Raw genomic sequence first — 24,564 nt, 5'->3', positions numbered from 1 at the left:
TCGGAAATAATTCGGAACAATTTCGCCCTTCACCGTTTTCACCTGGCCAAGGATGCTCTGTTTCCCGATAACAGTTATATAGTGTACAGAAGACAATTTAAATGCCAATCTCTATTTAATAAGTGGTTAGTATGACTGCGTACAGTTTCTTATCCATAAAATTTTTAAATCGTTGAACTTTTAATATAGCAACACGTGGCTCCGTCTACATGTAGAGGGAAACAAGTTGTTCACCCTATAAATTCTACTGAAGAGACGGGTCAAATAACTGATCTGGCAGATGATTGGCTCTTTTTAATTTTCTTGTTAACAGAAATTTTAGTGCTTTATGAACATATCTTTGATATAAGAAATAGGCCCTAAATGGGTTAGAGCGTGCAATAACTGGTGGCTTTACCGGGGAGTCGGGGTCCGGCTCTTGTAACCCATAAGGGCGGTGGGGCACTGGGAGATGTTAGCTCTGATCAAATGGTCCTATCTCCACCACTGACCTCGGTCAGGTTTGGGCTGGAAACTGAGCTTCGGCTCAGGCTAACGGGAGAGGGTCCGTACAAACTGGCCGCCTCGGCGGATTGGGTTGCCTGCTGTGGGGCGGCGGATCTCCGTATGAGGTGCAGTGGTCCTGTTTCCTGGCCTTTTGGAGCCACACCGGGATCTCTGGTGCCAGCTGTGCCGGGTTATGTGGACCGCTGTGTGACCGTCGTTTCCCTGTAGGAGCTCTCTCCAAAGGGTATGACTACGTAGGTAGGGTGTCGGCTGGAGTTACTACAGCATCCACTCTTAATCCCACTGCTGTGTGCGAAGTGGGGATTGGTCCACCCATTGCTGCACCTTCTGCTGGGTTGAGTGGCTTGCGTCTAAGGTGCGACCATCCGTAGTAGGGTTCTGGTACCCATGGTGGATTTGTCACCTGTCCGGGATTGTGGACGCTGGCGTAGGGCACTATGATGAAAGACCTCCGGTGGTATGGTCTCTGTGACTAGGTACACCGGGCTATAAATTCTGACACACTGATATAAGAAATATAATATAGATTTAAGTCCACTTAGTAAAGTAAAGTTTATCTAATTATCTTACCCCAAAACAATTTTCTGGCAGATGCACAATCGCTTTTCACTCATTGTTGCTGCTTTGATTAATAATAGTGTTACCTAGATATATCACTCTACATTAACTCGTGCATTTCGCCGCGTCTGCCAATGCGCATTTGCGGTGGCGGGGGGGGGGGGTGGATGATATCGCGATGATGTACTTTCGACGGAAGTCGTTTGAAATCCGTTTCCGTTAGTAACGGGTTCTGCTCAAAGTCTCGTTTTTAGGCCTAGTATTACAAGCACGAGTTTCCTGAACTTGGTTACGGGAGTTTCAACGCAAAAGTCAATTGTGGTCAGAAAATGGTCGAAATGGTATATCGAGGTAAAACTATTATTAACCCAAGGTTGCTGGAAGGTGCTGCCACCTAAAATCACTTTTCAGGAGTATTTTCTTAGGTTCTTTTTAACTTTATTTGATAGAGCCGCATCTTGCTTTAAATGAAGTTAGGTTTCTCACCCGAAACGAACGAATGCCAGTCGCATTATTTAATAACTCAATTTTCCAGCTGATGTGATTTATATTAAAAATTAATAAAACAAATAATATATCGTGCGCGTTGATTTTGGTGTGCCTAATTATAGGTGGCTCTCGGTCGTAACTTTCTGTAAGCTTACATGTTATACATTTTAACCACGAATATCCCGAATTGCAGATGGAAAAAGAAACGTTAAAATTGTTCTAATTATTATTTTCGAAAGAAAAGTCGTTATACTTTAAGGTGTCCTTATAATCTAAATGAGACTATCAGTTAGTTAGTAAATAGAGTGGTTATACCCCTCTATAAATTGCAAGTGAAAGAGGCCAAGTCTTTTACAAACACTACTTACCTTTTCTTTTGTTATTACAGAATCAGTGATTTAACTGAGGGCTAGAACATTCTTAAAAATCTCATACATTATAGAGAAAAATGATTTCAGAAATCTTGAAATCCACTTGAAAATCCCGAAAAACGGCCAAAATCACCTGCAAAAACTCGAAATCAGCCTTTATAATAGGGCTCGGTGTTCGGATAGGAAATTTTCCGTTCATTTCTTTTATATCCATATCCGAAAATTAACCGAATAAAAACTTCTTTGTTGCATATTAAATCATATAATAGTCATTAATAATATCCATAAATAAACAGTTAATCGTATTATTTATGATTAATTGAAATTTTGGCGGTTAATTTATCCGTTTTCCCGAGCTGTACTTAATAACCAGAAATAAACGCAAAATTGCGATTTCTGAAATCTCTTTGAGATTCAAAATCCTATACGCAAATTTTGCAAACGTTATTCCACTGTACTATACAATGATTTGTTTAAAAACTGAACATTTTTTTATGAATTAGATTTTGTCTTAATTCATAGTATGATGAAAAAATAGTCAATTGATTTTATCCTAATATGTTTTTAATTATTAATTTGCCTCTCTTTTAATAGTCTACTTCACATCATTTGTTCAGGACTCTCAAACAAATGGCATTCAGACCAAAAGTTCATTAGGAAACTTAAAAATGGAATTCCACCTTATTATGAAAAAACCAATCTTATAAACGTTCACGATTCCACGAATTTACTCTGCTTTTATCTTGGAATTAATATAGTATCATTATTTATTTTGATAATCGAAAAATATGGTAAATTTTGTAACATCAAAACGATAACGTTAAAAAAACCGAACTTGTAACTGTTTCAATAGTTTTAGTCGATATCTACGCCGCAAAATTTTCGTTTTGAAAACGAAAACATTTGAGAGAGTTGGCCGTTTTCGGTCTATCGAAATCTGGCAGCCTTGCCTGTCTTCCGGCCTGTATCTCCATACCGAAAATAGCCGATTATTACGCCGCCGAAAATATTTTACTTAACTGATCGGCCGCGTTTTGACCGTTATTATGAATTATCGACTAAGACTATACTTTTAAACTTTACCCGATAAGAAATACGCATTTACATTAAAAGAGTGACCAAATTATCTAAATTCTATTAAGACAAAAAATCGTCTGATAACGCGCACTCCAACTTGTTATTAACGTAACTAGCGCCAGTAATTACAAGCTTATATTACAATGGTAGCAGAAATGTTAAATAATGTGATTGACCATGAATATTAATCTTTATACTCCCTTTAATGTAATGATTTTGAAAATTTAACTTTTAATTAACATTAAAATGTGAATAGGATTTCAAGCGTGCCTTTATTTATAACATTATTTTATTTACATACTAATATTTAACAAGTTAACAAGCTTGCCAAAATATACCTCTCCTCGGAAGAATTTGTCCTTGGGTGTTTTAACTACTGGACACGGTACTCAATGATATTTCGCCATCAAAAGCGTCCTCCCAAAAAATGTTATCCCAGTGCTATTCCAACCAGTAGATTAATTTTTATTTAATTATAAATATTACAAATGTTATTGCATTAAACAAATTTCCTATATCAATAGAACAAAAAACCAACTTAAGACCCAAAACGTTATTGATTTACCAAAGCAACAAAATGAGGAATAGAAAATACACAATTTAAAATTATTAGAACGCTCGCGAAACGTAAAATATACGTACCCATTGTATTATAGGTCTTAAACAATCAAATTTATATGGAAAAACAAAAGCTAAAGCGAAAACCAAAACTATAAGTGAAAGCACTAATAAAAACTGCGTGGGCTCGTGACGACAACCCAACGAAGCCGATAAAAATCAATGCAAATAAAATATCGTAGATATGAATTATCCCCCACATTATCAACAAACAAGAAAAATAACCAATAGAAAAATATATAATAATAACTTAATTAAGTAACAAGTTAATTAAAATACTTAGGAATCAAGAAAAAGTCAATCTAAATACCCACAGTAATAAACATTGTAATAACAGAAATATGCAATAAAAATATATAATAATAACCCAAACAAACAACAAGGTAATTCAAATACTTAGAAATCCAGAAAATGTCAATCCATATACCCAAGGTAATGAAACATGTAATAGAAAAAACCAAAAACACCCTACCATTAACAATTCCCGGTTTATAACGCACACAAAAAAACCTAAACTGAATAGTGAAGGCTAAACTACAGCGCATATCTCAAAAAATAAAACCAACGTAACCACATGTATGTAAAAATGTATCACTAGAGGTTGAGGATGATTAACTTTTATTCAATAGATAAAGCTCTCAAAATTATTCGAAAAATGTTTTGATCAAGTAATTTATATTCCTGTATTATCCGATTAATGTTTTGATAAATTTGTAAAATTAATCGGAAAAACGACGTTTTTTTCGATAAAAAGCTCAAATTTTACGAATAATACATGTTTTTTAATCATTTTCCGAAATATTAACCGGTAAATTTCTTTGTTTACATTTTTTTTCCGAAAAAATCTATTTAAACGTGAATAATGATTAACCGTCCCCGACCTCTATGTATCACACATTTAAAGCCGATAAAAAAACAAGTAAAATAAATTACGAAGTTACGAGTAAAGTAAGCAAAACGAAAAAAAAGCGCGTTGTATACCACTTGAAATTGTATTCATAAATGACCCTTAACGGTTCAAAAGTACCGATAGACAAAAAAAACTAACTATGTGGACCACCCACGGGTTCCACCCTCTAACCCTCTTATCTCTGCTGACTGCGCTAAAACAAGATTTGACCTTCAAAATTTCATACGTAAAAATATTTTCAGACTTGAAAAACTATTAATATACTCTTCCGCTTAAGCTGAGCTTATAATTTTCATTGAACTGTAAAATGTATCGGTGGTTCTGTGGTAGAACACTCGCCTATCATGCAGGAGGGGTCGGTTTTGAAACCCACCCAATGCGATTGCAACAGGATACTATGACGTATACCGTGGACATTTGGTGGAAACCCTGCCATTTGGACGTTGAAACGGTTACCGTAACCCTCAGCACTCGGTCCGTCCCAAACGTCGAAGGTTTTTCACGTACAATCACAGTTCTCAAAGAAAATTTTAATACTCCCAATGACAAAATGAGGGCGCTTTTAGAAAAACCTTTTCCCTAATTCTAAGAAACTGCTTACGCAGCGATTACCCTTTGCTCCGAAAATGCGAACGCGTTCGCAGCCCAGACAGACAGACACACCTACAGATACACACACCTACCGACAGACACGGTGATTGTAATACCCCTCCTAGGGGACTATGTGCCGTCGGAGAGGTAAAAAGCGCGCAATAAAGAATTGTTTAAAGCTAGAGGTAAAGACGGACGCTGAAGCTGCTAGTATAAGACGGTCCTGGAGGTTGCCCTTCCACTATTACGACCACCAATGACGTCATACCGCAGAGATAAAGCCAAAAAAGGAAACGACAGAAAGTACCCTCGAATGCGCACCCGTTGAGTCGAGACTAGGCGACAACAACGATGACCGTTTTTTCTCTGCATTGATAATTTTCATATCTTTTCAGATTTATAAAAGCGAATACATTATCATCCATTACTTTTTTTACGATGTACATTTACACGTTGTGAAAAAAGTAATGTTTAAAAAATAAAATATAAACGTTGCTTGGCAACCATACGCGTAAAAAGCATTAATTTCTCTCGACGTATTAGGGTATCAATAGGATCCATCTATATCAACAGTCTAGCCCTCCGTCTGCCAACTAGGAGCAACAAACCCAAGGAGAACGCAGCTAGCCTTTAAACACGCTAACGAAGTTTTGTGTACAAATTCCATTGGACGAACCTTTACGCTGAACGTTTTACGGAAAGGGGGAAGACAATTTCCGAATTTTCCCCTTCCGACGGCAGCAGGCGCTAAAGCGTCTAACCAATAAAAACTGTGCACAAGAAAAAAAAAACTTTTGGCGGGTTACGTTCTCCTCGTGTGGGATGCTGTGTTTGTTGCTCCTAGCTGCCACCTACTAATCAATACTAAGGCTCCATCGATTTGGAAAGTAAAACGGCGACATCTAACGTAGTCTTCGATAATTAAATAAGTAATGAACATATCCGTACTTTAGTGTAAACGTGCGTTTAGCCTGAATTTTATAAAATTGTACTTTACGCGAAAACAAATCAATTTCGTGAATAGGTGAGAGCAATTGGCGGCTTTCCATTGAAAACTACGTCGTGGCGTGATCGATTTATCTTTCTCCGTGGCTCGTCGAGTCTCTGTTGGCGTGCGTTTTTCGCGGTTGCGTTCGAGTCTCCATTCGTGTGTTCCGTTGAAACATGTCCGCGTGCGGTCATCTTGAACTTCCTCTTCGCAGATAGTGGGATTACCGATGACTTTCGAATATGTAGAATTGCGAATCGATGCGAATGGATTAATGCCGTTAAATGGAATACAGCTGGAGTGACAGGTTCGAGGTAAGCGCTTTCGTCTATTTCAAACGGAATATCCGTCTTTGTCATCTTCCGTAGAGCGAGCACGCTAAAGCCGTGAAACGTAAACATCGGATGCCCTACATCCGCGTACGGGCACGTAAATCAGATAACGTTTTTGCTCTCATCCCATACGGACTCTGCTCGAAGCCTGTTGTTATTTTAAGAGCGCTTTTTTACGCTTATTCGTGTTTATTTTCTGGCTCAAAGAGGCCGGATTCTGTTTCGCTTTTTGGCGATATTTTTTACCGTAATGTACGCGATATTTTTTACAATATTTAACACGGAATTGCACGTTTCTTTGTGGAGATTCAAAGATCGGAATTGTAAATGAAGCGATTCTTCCTTGACCCAGACTTAAGGGGGAAGAATACAGTAAAAGCCTCTTTTTCGTTCAAGCTGAACGTTTCGGTTTTAACAATTACATAATTGAATTTTATTTTTCTTATTAGGCTGAACCTTTCTCTAGTGCTTAAAATAATTTTGATAATTCTAATATTAATGGTTAACGAGATATAAGATCCTAACTTAAGGGTAGTTTGGCCACTTGCCCAACTTGTTTAGCTCCGGGGGTCTGATTTAAAACGTAATAACTTAAATACTTTAAAATTTAAAATTGTCAAAATTATTTTCAGCACTAAACAAGAGGCTGTTCTACACTTAAATATTAATTTTATAAGTTAAAATACAAAATTAAAAGAGTTCAGCTTGAAATGGCACGAAAGTAGACAATGGCCACTGTAGTCTTCCCCCTTAAATGTCCAAATGTTTGTCATCGTCTAACTCATTTTGAACGTAACAAGATCTACGGAGGAACTGCCTTATATCTAAGCTATTCGTGGTTAAAAGTTTATGGGAATAGATAAATACATTTTGCTCATTTTTATTCATACAAGTAACTTAGGCCTTTTTTAGATAAGCCAAAAAAGTGTTGATCTAACTTACAAATCAACTCAAAGTAGCTCAGGGCATCAGGGATAACGACCAGCGAGATGGGCCCCTCAGAGTCCCGGGCCCTGATTCCGCTGCACCACGTCAGACCACGGTTCGTACGCTACTGAGTTTCAGTATCAGATCGCTAGATAGAAAATAGTTTACAGCGTGTTTGTTAAATTAACGGATAATTTAAAACTCAGTTTAATATGAAACTACTCAGCAGTATTATACTCAAAGTAGCGGACTTTATTAAATTTACATGCTTAATAGAATAATATATATTTGTATCTCAGATAAGGTAACTTCAGCGCTAAAATCAACCATTAATTTCGAGGGTTGATACTTTCGCCGTGGTCCAATCTAGATACTTCTCTTTGTACATCATTAGATTGCCTCCGTAGTACCTGTGTATGCTATAGGATATCGATTGGACCTATATATATATTATATACTATTTCGTTTAATTAAAATCAGATTTACATAAAATCATTTCATTAATGTCAGTTAAAAATTGCGATAGATGTTTCGTAGTCAAACGCATCAAGTTTAATCAGAGAAAATATAAAAGAAGAATAGAAACTTAACTGATTTATCGTCTTGGGGTACCACAGAATCGTTTGAAATTTGGGGATGGAGCTTATAATAACGTGTTTTGACTATCGGTGAAGGTATTTTGAGTCCCGCGTTTAAGCATCCTGAAATTCGGTGCAGCTTCAAAAAATTTAGATTTACTATTCCTATTATCTATTTTCTAGGTTTTAGTAGCAAATAAACATTAGTTGGGTTTCAAAACAAATTTTGAAGGTATTCAATATAATTTATTATTAAAATTATTGAAATAAAATTTTAAAATATTATCGTTTATTAAGTATATTTTTCCTACGTTTAAAAATATTAAACTTTTTAAATTTAAATATAGAGATATTTTTGGCTGAAACATGTAATGCGACTTTTAAATGATTTGAGTTAAAGATACTTGTTTATTAATTAGTTAATAATTAATAAGTTAATTATTCTTTAAAATGTCAGTATTTATGGAATTTGTAAGCTATATAGATATAGTTTTAGGTCAAAATTCATCACACATTTTCAGAAATGAAATTCTAAATACTCTTTTATATGGTAAAAGAAATAAAAATAAATTACAAAGTTTCAACCAAACATTAACGAATATCAGTAAGTTTTGATCTACCATATAATGTACCACTCACAAATTACGTAAGAAATTTTAAAATTAAGCAACTATAAATATTAGGAAGTGATATTATATAAATTAAAAATTAATAGTTTCAACCATTAAGTTCAAAGTATTTGTTATTCAAATTCAAATTTGATTATTTCTCAAAACAATTTTTCTTCTTCTTAGATTTGAAAATTAAACGTTTGTAATAAAATTTAAATGATGAATTTTGAGTTAATTAATTATTTCAAAAAAATTATAATTAACAATTTTGGGGGTAAAACTAAACATTTTAGGCCTTTGTGAAGAAAGGTTTGAAAAATTAATTAAAAGCTCAAATATTCCCTTTAAGACTCTACTTACACTAGCGCCTTCTCTTATTGGAGAGTTAAGTATTTCTTAGGTATTCTTAATGGAACCTTTTTCTTTATTAAATTAAAATCTGTCTTCTCTTCAACAGTTTTGGTTCCTTATAATATTTGGATACTTCCTTGTTGATATGTTGTATTAACAGGAACCAGCCATTTTATCCATTTACTAATGACTTTCATTTGACACACTCATCGCTTCCAAATCAATTAATTATTTGATGTTTATTTTCCTTTGAGTTTACTTTTAAAGTACACTAAATCTGGTTTCTAATGATTAGATCATTACGAGATTTATAAGGAAGCCGTGAGAGAGTCATCCGAAAGCCATTAGTAAATGGCAAATATGACTGCTATCCTTGAAAATGAAAGTTGCTTGAGGAGATATCAAGGACCATCGCGGGGAAGTTCGTCTTATTGACGTTTCTGGATTCTCGAGAGAGCTGCAATGCTGCTTTCTCCGCGATGCGAAATGCATTCAAAGAATATGCCAAAGCTTGCGTTTCTCACACGTTTCTGAAGGTACTAATATAACCACATCTCTAAACCGATTCACAAACAAATTTGTTGATAATTTGATGTCGTATAATATATTTATAATATAATTAAAAATTCATTAAACCTAATAAATAATACATAATAAATAAACCTAATACATAATGTATAATACATTAAACTTAATACATAATACATAATTCATAACAAATAAACCTAATATATAATACATAATACATTAAACCTAATACATTAAACCTAATACATTAAACCTAATACATTTAACCTAATACATTTAACCTAATACATTAAACCTCATACATTAAACCTAATACATTAAACTTAAACATAATTCATAATACACGATACATAAGTCATAATACACGATACATAAGTCATAATACACGATACATAATTCATATTACATAAAACATAATGAATAATACATAAACCATATTTCATAATACATAATACACGATACATAATTCATAATACATGATGCATAATTCATATTACATAAAACATAATTAATAATACATAAACCATATTTCATAATACATAACACAAAATACATTATATCATATTACATAAAACATAATTCATAATGCATAACACATAAAACATTATATCATATTACATAATTCATAATACATAACACATAATACATTATATATAAGTAACATAATAACATAAAGTATGCAACTTCCTATTGATTTAATGCTAAACACTGACATTCTCGCAAAGTTCCGACTTGAACTTTCATTCGAACTGAGTAGCGTGTTATCGTCCTTGGTAGTAGTATATTTTGCCTTAGGCATATTTAGACTCTAGGGGGCTCTGTGCTGAGAACTAAACCTAGATTGAGCAACAGCTCTGAAAATCAGTTCGGTGATAGTTTTTTCTGATCGACATTCTTATTGTTACTACGCTAGTTATGATAATATATGTATAATATATAAACTATTATATACAGGGTGTCCACTAAAAACGGTCCAGGGCAAATATCTCAGAAACAGTTTTCTCTAGGAATTTAAAATTTGTATGTTACGTAGCTCGTGCAAGGGGCCAAAGAAAAATGATAACCTCGATGACCTTGAACCATGTCTTCAGGGTCACCCAAAAACTATCTCGAGAACCGTAAGTGTTAAAAAGTTGGTTCCAATTAGAAAAGTGTTTCCCGTCACGTTTTATGCCTACATAGCGTAAACATGATCGGATTCCACCTATAGTAAGTCGAGAAAACTTTTACGAAAATCACAAAGGTTGTAAGATGGAAAATTGCAAGACAACGCTATTAACTCCAAAACAAGTCGTGCTACATAATCGAAACTTGCTAGACAATCGCATCATGGTAGGAGATTTTAATATTCGGAAAATTGTATGACCTTGAACGATGTCTTCAAGGTCATACTAAAATTAACTCGAGAAACTTTAGGTACAATATACAATATACAATATACAATATATAATTCATATTTGGATAATTATTTGTTGTTTGGATAGTTCTTTAACTATAAAATATTTTCGTGAAAATTCTCAACAAGCAACAATAAATGATATTTGAAAAGTGAAAACTAATCTGAACCTTCCTCCGTGTCACCAAAACCAATTGCGCGTTCCACTTTCAGCAACGTTGCTAATCTATGTCCAGATCGAATCGATTGCTCGGCGCAAGTACCGTGACCGAATAATTAGCAAAAGGGAACTCAATCTTCATACATTTTCCGATTGTCATTTAGCGATGGGAAATTTTAATTAAAAAATTGGATTGATGAGTGGAGTCGGTTCCAAATTACGTATATAGTTTTTTTTCCCTTTATCATCGATTTGGAAACATGGGTAATTCACGATAGCTTACAACCAGTCCAACTGAATAGGGATTTAAATAAAACCCTCAGATTTATAGATAGAAATGTTTCCTTTAAAGCTGGTTTAATATTTCAAAAGAGTCAAAAGGCCACAACGGCGAGCGTCAATGCAAAAAAGTAACTTTCAGACCAGACACGTTTTTTGGCGTCGCGGCGTTTTGATCTTTTGAAAACCAATCCTTATTTCTGGCACTGCTTTGAAACCTAAGCGAAATAGAACATATAGAGAACGAATAAACTTATTAAAATGGTTTTTAAACTCGTCTACCTACGTTACGTATACTTTTTACGGTATTTTTGGTTCGGCAAAAATTAAAACGCAGTTTAAATCGGTTTTAATGCCAGATTTGACCAACCCAATTCAGAAAAACTCAGCATGACAGCTAGTTTCAGGCGATACTGCGAAGCTAGGCTAACAGGCGGTAAAGTAGATTCCTACGGCTTCACGGCCTCCCAAGGTTTTTGGAGGTTTGGGGGTAGGACAAAAGGGGAAAATTTCGTGACAGCATGGCTGCTACCCAAACGGATTCGCCAGAAGCTCAGAAACCACTGGATTTTGGCCAACTAAGCAGACGATTTCTTATTGTAAAAGAGCAAAGCGTCTGCAATTTCTACCGTTTCTCAAGTCTATGATGATTCATAACCATTAGTAATTTAATTTTTAATTTAACGAGCTCTAATTTATGGCTAAATTTATAGTTAAACGAACATTTTATCAAGAGTTAATTTCGGAAATATAACGGCTGGTTTATTTAGATGGCGCTACATGCTAAATAAAAGACCCTGATTTGCTTCTACCATGGGTGCGTTCAGCAGACCCTCATCAGTAATTAACCGCATTTACGGAAATTTTAACCGCTGAGCTTGGTCGTCATATTGACGTCATGACTTGTGGAACATTTTATTATTGTAACCGGTGTTTGTACCAAATAGCTACGATTATTTTTTCTGTTAAACCGAAAAAACCAAAATGTTTCTATTTGCTTGAAAATGAGCTTGCAATTGCAAGGAGCCGTTATTATCGCAAAGTCTGTTAAAACAGTAAGCCTAGGTCCAATCCAGTGATAATTACAGATTATACAGGGTTTTTCAAATGGTTATGCAAAAATTGTAAGGAGTTGTAGGGGGTGAGTTGAGGTTAACGGTAATAGTTATTGTAGGGAGCTGTTGGCTCGATCTCGTGGCATGCAGGGCTTGCCACCACCCTCCTACGCATTGTAACCCGGCCACCTTAATTAAAGGCTTCAAAAGTAGCTTGACGACTTAGGCCTAAGGTGGTGCCTTGGGTATTAGCCTAGCTGATTATTATTATTATTATTATTATTAAGTATGTCTCTTTTTCTTCCATTTTCCTACGATGAGTGAAAAGAGCGCCAGAGATCTTCAAAGTGTGGCCTACTAGCCCCTGGAAGTAGGCTGCAAGAAGCGCAAAACCAAGCAGCGGGGAAATGCGATTTCAGGGATACGATTAATTTGTGAATGCGTGGGAATTGAGATAAAAAAAAATAAATGAGTAAATAAGAAATGTGCAAAGAGTTTGATTAAACACAGGAGAACATAGTAAGAAAATGTGTATTTTGTACAAGTTACAAAAATGTTCGAAATCGCGGTCAATCACGACTTTAAATACTGTTTAAGTTTACCTTTTAACGCTGGTTACCTCGATTTGTTTACAAAGTCCTTTTTTAGCTATCCCACGAACCCAAACCCTAATGTTCGCATTTCCCTGCTGCTTGCATTTGCGCTTGTTGCAGCCTACTTCCTGGGGCTAGTAGGCTACACTTTGAAGCTCTCTGGCGCTCTTTTAACTCATCGTACGAAAATAAAAAAACAGGCATACTTCTCAACTCACCCCCTACAACTCCTTCACATTTTTGCATAACCTTTTGAAGCACGTGTTGTCAGATGATTCTTCATTGGAGAATATACCTAAGCAATCCCGAGGTCAATAGAAGTAATTTACAGTGCCAATTTTATTCATATATAGATGGCGGGAAATGTCCGAGAGAAAAAGAGATATGGCTTCCAAGGGTTTCCCAGCGAATTCTTTGACGCCGAGAGATAGGCTGATTCGTATGAAAATCGTGCGCTGTCGGATTCAGGCGTTGAAACTCGATGAATGATTAATGATTTCCTCATTTCCATCTCCCTTTTTTCGCCGTCGCCGCAAAACCGCGGAGGGTTTCCCTGCCAATCTAACACGTTTTGCCGATCGAGCGAACATGAGCTAAGCCTCTTCCATTTTCTTTTAGCCTAATGAAGTGCGAAGAGCTCGAAATCCAAAGCATGCCGGGATTATATTCCTCCAGTAACAATTGGTTGTGCTCAATCGACGTGAATTAATGCGATTTGGAGGGTGAGATATTCAAATTTGCTTCTATGCCGCGAAACAATTTCGCTGCCGTTAGTAGAACTAAATGTTATATGCTAATTTAAAACCATTCGTTTTAAGGCTCTTAAACATAAATATATTTTCGTAAAGTTATATACAGAAAATTTTACTGTATCGTCTAAAGATTAATTTCAAGTAAACAGAAGAGTGGCTTTCATCCAAGTAAGCTGAAATAACACACATCTCATAATTATGTGGCAGAAAAAAAACTTTGTGTTTTTAATTTTTTATATTGGTATTGACGAGAAAATATACAAAATTTGCAAATGGTCAATACGTGCAGAAAACTTTATAGGATAAAAGCCAAAAGCACTAGCGCAATAACCGAATTATTTAAACTTTGAACTTTAAGTTACTTTCAATTGTTACAACTTTAACGAAAGTGATAGCATACACTGTAAGGATCTAAATGCTTGTTATAGTTTCAAGGATGTAAATATGCTTATTAGTTTCAAGGATGTAAATGCTTATTAGTTTCAAGGATCTAAATGCTTGTTAGTTTCAAGGAACTATATGCTTAGTAGATTCAAGGATGTAAATATGCTTGTTAGTTTCAAGGGTGTAAATGCTTATTAGTTTCAAGGATCTAAATGCTTATTAGTTTCAAGGATCTAAATGCTTGTTAGTTTCAAGGATCTAAATGCTTGTTAGTTTCAAGGATGTAAATGGTTATTAGTTTCAAGTATCTAAATGCTTGTTAGTTTCAAGGACCTAAATGCTTGTTAGTTTCAAAGATCGAAATGCTTAGTTGTTTCAAGGATCTAAATGCTTATTAGTTTCAAGGATGTTAATGCTTATTAGCTTCAACGTCTAGAAAAGGCTACAAGAAAGTGGTGGGGACATTGGACCATGAGGCCGGCGGATCGTTCTTCCTAGTTGTAAATAAGTACATTCTTTGTACCACATTTTCCAAGAAAATACTTTTAATTTTTCTGCTTAATTTTCCACCTCTTTTAGCATTATATCACGAACAATTTTATTTTTTTTAATTACAGGTAATGTTACTAGTAGGTCATTATAGCATTTTTCACTTATAATGAATCTAATAATTATTTATAAATATTATACAAATTGCAGTGAAAACGTTTTCGATGAAACCAAACAAAATTATCTTGGCTCATTATTTTACAATGAAGTTATGTGAAATTTTTTTATTTAATAACTGGAGTATTAAAATTTGAACGGCATCTCTAAGATATGTAAATAAGTGGACGGTGAAGCAAATGGGAATACCCACTTGTTTCTGGTCATTCCCGTTGGATTGTGGGTAAAATATAAAAGTCACTGATAAAATATTTAGAGCGTCATAGTCGCGGTGACTTTGATCGATGGCGGTACGTTATCTCTCAGCCGTTTAGGTAACGCCATGGCAAAGCGCAAATGTCTCATTAAATTTGAGCTTCACGGGAATTGCAACAGATTTTGCTTAGATAGACGGCAGTTGAATCATCTTCAAAAGCAACGCTAGGTTACAGAACCCTTGAGCGCTGAAAATCTTTTAAAATTTCGTTCATAAATCTATTTTAAAGTTGAGCTACGAAAATACGGTCCTTTTAATACGTAATTGATCGATTTTTCTAGTACATCAATATATGCCCAACTCCGAGTTCTAATATTTTTTGGCCCGAACGAGATGAAAGTTAGAGAGGCCGGAAAAATCTCTTAAAGTTAATATAACCTGCAAAGAAATCTTTATGGAAGACCCCCTGCAATTTTTCAAATTTCATTGTACGCCACTGTACAAAATATTTCTAAGGCCAAAGGCAAGAGCGACCAGAGCGGCAAACGTTGGTGTTCTACACCAAAGGCCTGAGGTTATATTGCCTTTAATAAAGAGGGCGTGAGAAGTGCGTATAATTTGCGGCTGACACGGTGTTGATTTGGGTCGCCGGCGGCGTTTCGCGGCAATCACCCGACGGTGGCGCGGCGCTCTGATTTTCCAAAAATTATCGACGGCGGTGCGAAGGGGTAAAAGTTTCTGCCCCTTTTTGAAAATTTAGAGAAAGAGCTTTAACATTTTTTTTGAAGGAAAAAAATTAAGTTCTATAGAAAATCAGAAAAAAAATACGGTGGCGTGATCAAAATTTGTCGGCGGCGGTGCCAGTGGCGCTCCAAAAAGTAACTAACTCGGCTTCAGCGGTTCGGCGCTAGAGAAAATATCGGCGCCGCTAGGCTCTAGCTTCAATAAATAACAGGCTAATTCCACAAACGGCCGTTCCAAATATTATAAGCGTACTAAAAATTTACTTATTTATGCTTGTGGTAAAGAACTATGCTGACACTATTCGAATTTTCCGCTGGCACGAGAGGCCGAAAAAGTTTTTATTTTTAGAACCAGGAGTAAAGAGGGGGGCATCATTGACATTTTTGAGACACGGCACTTTTCAAGAATTTTCCCTCCTTTACGCGGATGAATACAACCTGAGAGGGAACTACAATGTACAGCGTTCCGACCAAATAAAACGCATTAAAGCGCCGTAAATTGGCCCTAGCTCTAGTTTCTGTTGAGGGTTAAGGCTTAGTTTCGGTAAAACAACAAGAAAACAAAATTTTATTTATAATTTTAAACAGCTAAGGTTACATACGCGAATATTAATTTTTTCTTAAAAATTTTGAAATTTTATAATTGGAATGTGAACATGATTTTGAGATCTCGATGATTCCTAGTCACCGATAAACGATTGAAGTTTCTCGTATTTAATGTCATTCTCAAAAAGTAGAAACCGCTCTAATATTGTTGTTGTGTTTAAAATTGCCACCAACAATCACTGCTAAATAAGCACAAAGTCTATAAATAAATTCTTGATCATACATTTTGGTTAAAAACATTATGAATAGTTGGTAAAAATTTTATTTTTTCTTTAAATTACCAAAAAAAGTTGAAATTTTAGAAGAAATTTTAAGATTAAGAAGGAAAATTTTTTTAAAAATATTGATATCATACCTTTGAAAAATATCAAGATTTAATCTAAGCTTCAACAAATATAACTTTCTTAATATAGAAAGTCAAGAATATCTAACATTAAATGGGAATATTTTTATTTTAAATATTTAAATCACAAATTTAAAAAACTATGATTTAAAACTAATTTTATTTTTCATAATACCTACCAAAAACTGAAAGTTGTAATTTTAATACGAATATTTAACATTAAGAATAATTTTTAATTGAACAAATAACTTCTCGCTATATTAAATTTTAATCGAATTTAAAATAACCTTTGAAGCATATATATAAATACGGGAAACAGCTTTTACGAAAAGGTTAAATAAAGTTTACCTTCATAAAGAATGTATTTATTTACATTTAAAGACGATCCGCAGACACCATGGTCTGGCTTTCATCAGTCGCCATCCGCTTGCGTTTCTAACACTTTTGAAGACCGATTTGTTACGAAAAAAAAATTAAATTCTTTTCAACATACTCATTTCCCCGAATTTTTGATTAATATATTTCTGTTTTCACTAACTTACTAATAAAAATAATTTTGCACGAATAAATGTTTCTATAGAATAAAATGAATAAAAAGTAAAAAATAGAATATATTGTTCGTACGTCACAAAAGACTTAAGTTTGGCGATAGTCGTTGTCATATAATAATGGCACCACCTTAGGCCTAAGTCATCAAGCGACTTTGAAGCCATTAATATATATATATATATATATATATATATATATATTTAGATTTCGGACTAAAAGAAATCCCTAACAACTAGTTTTCATTTGTCAAAATACTGTAGAATAAAAATGATTTATATCGAAAAGAAATTTTTTGAGATAATGCGTTTTTGAAACGTAGGGCAGATTAGTATATTCTTCGCGCGCGTGATTTGCTAGGCAACCTTACATTCTTTGCGAGTGTAGGGCACGCTCGTAAACTTGTAAATGTGAGAGGCAACATATTCTATCTATCGCCACAAACATTATTTGGAATTTTCCAAAACCAAGCACTTTGGATTTAAAACATTTTTGCCTGAAACTAAGATTATTATTGATTTCAATGTTGCAGGGTCTGTGGCTGGGCGTTAGTCGGGTTTCTAAATAACAAGTGTGGCGAGCGGAAGTTATGACTGCATCGTGCACGTGAAGCGCTGCCGTAGTTAAGAAGTCGCAGTGTTACGGTTCTTCGATCTCGCGGTTCTAAGGTTTTGATCTTTTCCAAGCTTGAATGAGACCCATGTACTAAAAGATTAATGCTCCAGACATTATAAAAACAAGATGTCACGGACAGCTGAGTACGCTCAATTCCTCTATCGTTTTAAAGATGCCTCGCATATTAAAGTTCAATTTTTGAACGCAATAACAGCCCAAATTTAAACCTTTAACACATTATTTTGTTCTTTTTACATCAAGTCACTGTAGGCTAGGAACAACAAACACAGCACCCCACACAAGGAGAACGCAACCCGTCAAAGTCGTGCATTTTCTCGCGTACATTTTTCATGGGTTAGACGCTTTAGCGCCAGCTGCCGTTGGAAGGGGTAAATTCGGAAATTGCTTTCCCCTTTCCGTAAAACGTTCTGGGTAAAGGCTTGTCCAATGAAATTTGTACACAACACTGCGTTAGCGTGTTTAAAGTCTAGCTGCGTTCTCCTTGTGTTTGTTGCTTCTAGTTCGTCCATGCTGTAAGTCACCGATAAAATTAATTTTAATTTCATAAATTAATTGAGTAAAGAATGTAAATTTATTATATATTTCAACCATATCTATTTACAACCTCCATCGTTGGTTCAGATGGGAATGGCCATCGAGCGCCTTCCCTTACGAAAATGACTTGATACAATTTTGGACATTGGATCCAATTTGTATCAAGCTATATCCTGAAGGGATCAAATAAGGATCAACTATTTCTTGATCAAATAATCTTTATCAAATTTGGATCCAAAAAATCTTTTAACTTAGAACTGGATCCAAGTTTGATCAAATTGGTTGGATCCAATAGCATTGAATCCAAATTTAGATCCAAATTAATTTGATCAAATAAAATTATATCAAATTTAGATCCAAAAAATCTTTTAAATAAAAATTGAATCCAAGTTTGATCGAAATTTATTTTATAAAATAAAACTGCATCAAATTTGGATCAAAAAAACCTTTTAACTAGGAACTGGATCCGAGTTTGATCTAAATTGTTTTGATCAAATAGCATTAGATAAAATTTGGATCCAAATTAATTTGTTCAAAAAAAAATGTATCAATTTTAGATCCAAACAAATCTTAACTAAACATTGGATCCAAGTAGAATCCAAATTAATTTGATCAAATAAGATTGTATCAAATTTGGATCAAAAAATCTTTTAACTAAGAATTGGATCCAATTAGGATCTAAATTAATTTGATCAAATAAAATTGTATAAAATTTTGATTCAAAAAAATCTTTTAACTAAGAATTGAATCCAAGTTTTATCCAAATAGGTTTGATCAAATAACCCTTACGAAATTGACTTGATCCAATTTTGGACATTGGATCTAATTTGTATCATGCTATATCCTGAAGGGATCAAATAAGGATAAACTATTTCTTGATCAAATAAGGATCAACTATTTCTTGATCAAATAATCTTTATCAAATTTGGATCCAAAAAAATCTTTTAACTAAGAACTGGATCCAAGTTTGATTAAAATTGGTTTGATCCCATAGCATTGGATCCAAATTTGGATCCAAATTACTTTGATCAAATAAAATTGTATCAAATTTGGATCGAAAAAATCTTTTAACTAAGAATTGGATCCAAGTTTCATTCAAATTAATTTGATCAAATGAAATTGTATCATATTTGGATCCAATTGATATTTCGCCGGGATACTTTCTTGGAATCGTGTATGGAATCTTGTACGGTGTCGTCATCTACCGCCAGCGGTTAGAAACACTGAGAATAACTTAAGCCGGTGGCTTAAATATATTATTTATAAAATAGATGACGGCACCGTATAACGATAAATGACAGCCGCCGTAAGTGTTTCTAGAAAGTGGTCCCAACCGAGACACTATAGCGGATATCAATTGATTGTTCAAGAATCTAGAGTAAATATTGCTAACTCAATGGTATAAACATAATTATAGAAGGCGATAGGAGATTAGATGACTACTTTTTATGTCTGGCGAGACCGCCAGAACAATATCGATCTCAGTAAATATATTTTTATTTCAATGGCTAAATTTATCGAACAACTGGCAACATTTTGATAAAACTCTACAGCATAGAAATTAGAATTTAACTAGAACGATTTTTGCAATGGACCACGCGCCGATTTGAAACTGGCGGATTAGTCAGTAAAACCCAAGGTTAGTGCAAATTGCTATAAAAGGTAGCCTCGTTTGGGTGGTTTTGGTTTACGCGTCATCTTATTTTAAGTGTGTTCCCTGCCTTCTACACTCTAGTCGATTCTCTAATAGTTAGCCTTCTCAAAGTTGCAGTGACGTCACTCGGTTCTGGCCAATTACATTTCTTTGTTTTATTTAATCTACCATCTAAGCGGAACCAGGAGTAAAAACAAGGGATTTGGGTGGGGATATAATTCGTTGTTTATAATTGTTAATTTTTATGTTATATTTACCTCAATTATTTTCGTTTACCGCGTTTGGAGCACTTGGAGCACGTGATGCATGTGCCGTCTTTTGATTAGTTTCTTTATATTAGGCCAAAGTAGACGACTTTCGGCAGATATCGTAGGTTTCCTAGGTTTTTGGTCTAAAAATTAGCTTTTCGTTATAGTACCTTATCGTTTCTTGGCATGATTTTTTATGTATGTAAAGAATTTATCCGCAAAGTTTGACGTTGTTTTCGTCCATTTGGTTATGGTTAGTTGTCAAATTAGTTTCACTGTGTGTTACTCTCACGGTTAAGTGAAAAGTGTAGTATCTGCTGTCAAGGTTATTTAAATATAATCCATGCCACCAAAATTACCTCTTTTTCAAAGTATTGCTTACCGCCCATATTCCGTACTTGTAATCTCTTTGAATCCCAACTGGATCCAAATCTCTTTGAATGCCAACTGGACCCAAATCTCATTGGATCCCAACTGGATCCAATTCTCATTGAATTAAGAGCTGATCCAAATTTAATTGGATCAAGACCGGATCCAAATATCATTATATCCAGTCAGGTTCCAAATCTCATTGGATCCAGTTGGGTTCCCAATCTCATTGGATCCCAATTTGATCCAATCTCATTGGATCCCAATTTGATCCAATCTCATGGGATCCCAATTTGATCCAATCTCATTGGATCCCAATTTGATCCAATCTCATTGGATCCCAATTTGATCCAATCTCATTGGATCCCAATTTGATCCAATCTCATTGGATCCCAATTTGATCCAATCTCATGGGATCCCAATTTGATCCAATCTCATGGGATCCCAATTTGATCCAATCTCATTGGATCCCAATATGTATAAAATTGTGATATATATTGGATCCCAACTTAGGAAATTGGATCAAATTGTGAAATATATTGGATCCCAACTTAGGAAATTGGATCAAATTGTGAAATATATTGGATCCCAACTTAGGAAATTGGATCAAATTGTGATATATATTGGATCCCAATATATATATATTCGCTCCAATTGGCATTCAAATTTCATAAAATCTATCCTTACTTGATCCAATTTGGATCCCAATTTGATATAAATTGGATCCTAAATTTTATCGAGAGGTCTTAAAGTAATAACAAAATTGGATCCAACTGTAATTGACGAGTAAATAAAACCGCTTTCCATTTGAAATATTTTTAACGAACTTCCGAGGGAATTGTGGGTAGGAAAGGAGAACCTGATTGGCTATTACGGGAGTCTGCGCAGAACGTAAATTATCCTACTTGTACACTTTTACAAAATGTTCCGGCGAAGTGGCGGTTCAGTGTTCCACATCTTAAACTAATTTATTTAAATATTGAGTGTTAATGATTAAAACGGTTTCGAATAAAGAAAAACGTAGTTTCTGGAGATAAACTTAACAACTAAAAAAAACATGGTATGATAATATTAAAATCTAAATTTAAAAATATTTTTCGGACAAGGCTTAATGCATCTTTCAATGTAGGTTTGCTTTGAAAGTGATTTTAAATGAAGATTTCAGTTTACCAAAAGGAAAGCTTTTACAACCTTTAAGGCAACAACTGGGAACCACCCTGGAAACTCATTTAACAAAGTGAATTTAAACTAATAATAATAGTAAAACGATAAGAGATCTTTCATGTATATCGTAATCAAAAAATGACAACATAAGCAGCCGACGTTCATAGACCAATGAAAATAGGTTTATAGTTGCAAGAATCAGCCGTAAGATGCCGCTACCATCACAAATATTACGTGTCTAGGCTGGATAACCCCCATTTTCTTCCCTCTGTTTCAAAATACCTTCCCTGTGAAAATTAATGAAAAACTGGCAAACAATTTCTTTACTCGTCTATTGGATCCGCGTTTGATCTGTCCAATTTTTTATCTCATTTGGATCCACTAAATTAAATCAAATTTGGATCAAATTCTGATCCTCCATTTTCGTAAGGGTTTCTAAAATTCTACGGCGCTGTTTCCAAGAATTTTTGTATACTTCATTCACGCGGGAAGAGGAAATAGTATTTTATTTTGCAGACAAGAAGTGAAACACCCCTAAATAAAGCGATTAATCAGTTCCATGTTTTAAGTTCTTGAAATATCTTTTGGGCTCATGCTACATAATGGATCAACAGAGGTTAAACCATAAGCCTATAATTTAATTCCATAAGCGTGTCAGTGAGTCTAAATAATTACTGAGAGTTACGTATGAAATGACTAAGAAATGGCGTCATACCTCTAGAATAGAAAATACGCAACTAAATGAAAATTACAAATTAACATTCTCCTGTCCTACGTATGTTCGCAAAAATGAGTGATCATTTTAGATATTGCTCTTACAAGGAGAGTGCCCGAGGTGTTCAAAGTCGGCCGTAATGTAGACCTATATGAGATATGAAATTTCACAAAAGGAGACGCTGCACTACCCATTCGATTTACCATGGCAACCGAAAATGTTTTTGATCACTTAAAACAAAAAATCTCGATTTAAAAAAGCATGGGATTTTCTCGGTTTCACGAATTTTTTTTTAAATTTGAAAATCACGAAATGGGTAATTTGGACCACATTTAGGAAAATTTCATCACGTTTCGGTAAATTGTAACATTTTTGGGGTAAAATTGTAACAATTTTTGGGTAAAATAAGGAAAAGATCTTATTTTTGTTTTAAGTGTTCAAAAACATTTTTGGTTGTCATGGCAAATCGAACGGGTAGTGCAACGTCTCCTTTTGGGAAATTTCATATCTCATCTAGGTCTACATAACGCCCGACTTTGAACAAAATTGGCAATAAACACCTCGGGTACTCTCCTTGTTAGTTGACAAAAAGTAAAACTTATGTGAATAATAAATATAAATTTATGGCAAAACCAACTAAATTTCGTCCAAAGAACCGTAACGATCAATGACAAGTACGATGTTCAGTCGCACTTCGAATTATTAATGTTTATGGCCCATATTGGATTACAAAAGCAACGAGTGGATGTAGTCGTACGAACGGTTTCGTGTATAAGAGCGAAATTGTGTCAAGAATGATTCGCATCGCGAGAGACCGAAAAGGATGAAGAAGAAACGGGGAAAGCGCCTCCGGAAACGGCGAGAGATGGAGCTGATGACTGAATCTCATTAGGCAAGTCGCGCTCACACGTTCTAGTCTAGCGTTAAGTAAAGCGAATGAAATATTGTAATCTTTTCTCGCGGTGGATCCGAGGCCCGAGGCGTCGTTGCCATGGAAACGAGGATGGCCTCCCTCCGACGCGAGGTCAAAGGGTGCTACGTGCCCTCCTTTCCCGTCTGATTAATATCTCGCGAGCGGACTTAGCGCGCTCTCCCTCTCTCTCTCTCTCTCTCTCATCGCGAGAAAGTGGAAAACTCTTTTAAGCCTATTTTCATATGTTTCCCTCTAATCCAGTGAAGCCAATTTGTTCAAATTTAAACGGTTTAAACGGCATTAAATAATATCAGAGGTTCATAATAGCCCCCTTTGGGGGATGTATTCCACTTCTCGTTCAACCCACGTTATTTTGATGATAGATCATTCTGCGACAGTTCAAAAACCGCGGGCGCTTTCCATTGGTTCTTAGTGTTATGACGTATTTTTGAAAAAAGTGGTACCGGAGGTAATCACCAGGCGGCTTTGGGGCTTTAAAAATAAAATGGCTTCTTTAAACCGAGCTGGAGGCCACAATTATAAATTGATTTACTGTTTTTTTAAATTTACGAGTTAATGTAATGTAATTTTTACAATAAAGGTTGTAAGTAGCCTAGAATTCATTGCCAATAAGTCCCAAGTTTGTATTATATACGTAGACCTATCTAAGGCATTTGATAGAGTTTAAGTAAATTTTGAATTGGGTAGTTAGCTATCTTGGAGACCGAAAAAATATCCTAAAAATTAATGGCGAAAACAAGTTATAAAGTTACTTGTGGTATACCTCAGGTATCATCCTTAGGTCCGCTATTTTTCAACATCTATACTTCTGATATACCCTCGGAAATTCAAAACTTGGAAATATACTTATTTGCTGATGATAATAAGCTACGCAATTACATTAAAAATTAAAACCATTGTAAAAAACTTAATTCTGATCTAGTTAGTCGTAAGAACTGGTGCACCCTACATAACATTCAACACAACGAGGATAAAACATATGTTATATCCTAAACTCGAGAGAAAAATAAAATTACATTTCCCTGTAAACTAAATGGAAACATGCTTATGCGTGAAAATAGTATTCGTGACGTAGGAGTTATTTTTGATAAAAAACTAAATTTCGCAAGTCACATTGAAAATGTCTCTGGAAATTGTTTTCGAACTATATGCTTA

The 24,564-nt window shown here is 34.8% G+C and overlaps 2 protein-coding genes across 2 annotated transcripts in view; both read left to right on the top strand.

Annotated features, from left to right (window-relative positions):
* The window catches only part of LOC149934204 (uncharacterized), a 371,814-nt gene that overhangs the window by 138,702 nt on the left and 208,548 nt on the right, over positions 1–24,564 (top strand). The window lies entirely within an intron of this gene.
* LOC149934207 (sodium/potassium-transporting ATPase subunit beta-like) overlaps positions 6,284–24,564 on the top strand; it is a 132,049-nt gene continuing 113,768 nt past the window's right edge. Inside the window, exon 1 of the mRNA XM_090181601.1 lies at positions 6,284–6,423. The gene's annotated coding sequence lies outside the window, so the exon portion shown is untranslated. The remainder of the gene's footprint in view (positions 6,424–24,564) is intronic.

This window comes from Leiobunum rupestre, chromosome 7 (assembly GCF_980474605.1).
Source record: "Leiobunum rupestre chromosome 7, qqLeiRupe1.1.hap1, whole genome shotgun sequence".
NCBI classification, from domain to species: domain Eukaryota; kingdom Metazoa; phylum Arthropoda; class Arachnida; order Opiliones; family Sclerosomatidae; genus Leiobunum; species Leiobunum rupestre.
The sequence above is the reverse complement of the archived record's forward strand: the minus strand, read 5'-3'. Positions and strand labels throughout refer to the sequence as shown.